Source organism: Pteropus vampyrus, unplaced genomic scaffold (genome assembly GCF_000151845.1).
Source record: "Pteropus vampyrus isolate Shadow unplaced genomic scaffold, Pvam_2.0 Scaffold601, whole genome shotgun sequence".
Classification (NCBI taxonomy): domain Eukaryota; kingdom Metazoa; phylum Chordata; class Mammalia; order Chiroptera; family Pteropodidae; genus Pteropus; species Pteropus vampyrus.
Genome location: NW_011889382.1, coordinates 44,621 through 46,234, shown reverse-complemented (window position 1 = coordinate 46,234; position 1,614 = coordinate 44,621).

Genomic DNA, 1,614 nt, shown 5'->3' with positions numbered 1-1,614 from the left:
ACACTATAAAAAGATCTGAACGAAGGAAAAGAGGGATCTAGAGTAGCTGGGCCGGACGGATGCTCCAAGAACAAGGAAGAAGATGAGATAAGGTTTCATCCTATATTATTGTAGATTTACTGTGAATACAGCTATAAAATTACACCCTTCCTTAAGCTAAAATAATAAGCGAGTTTTCTGAAAGATTATCATCTTGTAATAAATGTTAGGTATTATTTTATTGTACGTATCTTTCTGGAGAGGTTGCATGTATCATCTCATTTAATCATCGCACAAAGCTCGAGGAGAGTACGAATGTCATCTCAATGTAATGGTTGAGAAAACTGAGGCTTGGGGAGTTTAGTATGGTCCAGCAGTTGATAATGGCAGCATTCGAGAATCAGGGCTTGAACTATTAGTGGCTAATTCTCTGCTAAATTCCTGATATATTCTTTGAAGAGCTCACTGAGCTGAGAAAAGTTATATCACTAAACTCTTACTTAAGAAGGAATAATGTTTCTCTAGTTCAATCCTTATTTTATCGATGAAGAAACCAATGCCTAGAGTGGCTTTAACTTACCTGGGGCCACGAACACCTAGCCTGGGAGTACAGGCTGCTTGTCCCAATTTGCTTCTCTTTAACAACTTGAACTTCTCGTAAATTAGTTCTAAAGTCTGAATCTTATTTGAGATTCTACTGCTTCATAGAAGGTGAGGCTACATTATATGACTAATAATGCTATAATATATGTAGCTTATAATTTCTCCTAATATTTCATTTTGCAATTTAGATTTATCTGTTTTATTGCTTACTGTCTTCATCTATGATTTTTATTGTTTCTAGAGTTTGTGTATATGCTTTACCTAGGCCAATAGTGGCATTCAGAGCCTTAGATTGCACATTTCCAGAAAACAGGGACTATACAGAGTAATGAATTTTGTGCTATTATTTCTTTAGCTCCAAGTTTAGAGAAAGGGCACTAATACACTTTAAAGGTTTAAACCAATGATGTGAATTCAACACTGTGTTCTGTTCCTGGTATTAGCTGGCAAAGTTTAGATAATTTACCTAACATTTTGATTGCCTTATTTCTATAAGAAGAATGATATAATAATTACAATGATAATATAAAAAAAAGAAAATATGTCTCTACGTTCGTTTCCTGGCACCGAGCTCTAAGTGTCAGGGTGACAGGAGCATCTTCTGTTGTGATTATGTGACTCTGGGTGGACTTCTCATGCCGAAGCTCCTCATTTTTGTAGAAAACTTAGGTCCAAAGATCATTAAGAATAAACCCTAAAACAAATAATATTTATTGAATATTCACTGTGAAAGTAGATTTAGTTAGAACAAAACAAAACAAAACAAAAACATGTAAAAGACTAAACTTTAATAGGAGAAAATAAAAGACAGTTTTGGTTATGCCGAATCTGGGAGATTGGTCCCTAAATTAGGTAGTTAGCATTGGGGCGAGTGGATTGCCTGGAGCGTTCCTGTGCACAGGTGTCGGGAACCTAAAATGAAATGAACCACATGAAGTCATGTTCAACCACAACGCTGTGAACCACTCGAGGGGTCTCCCCTGCACAAAAAGTCAGCTGGTCCAAACTTAGAAAACCCTAGATTTAGGAGGG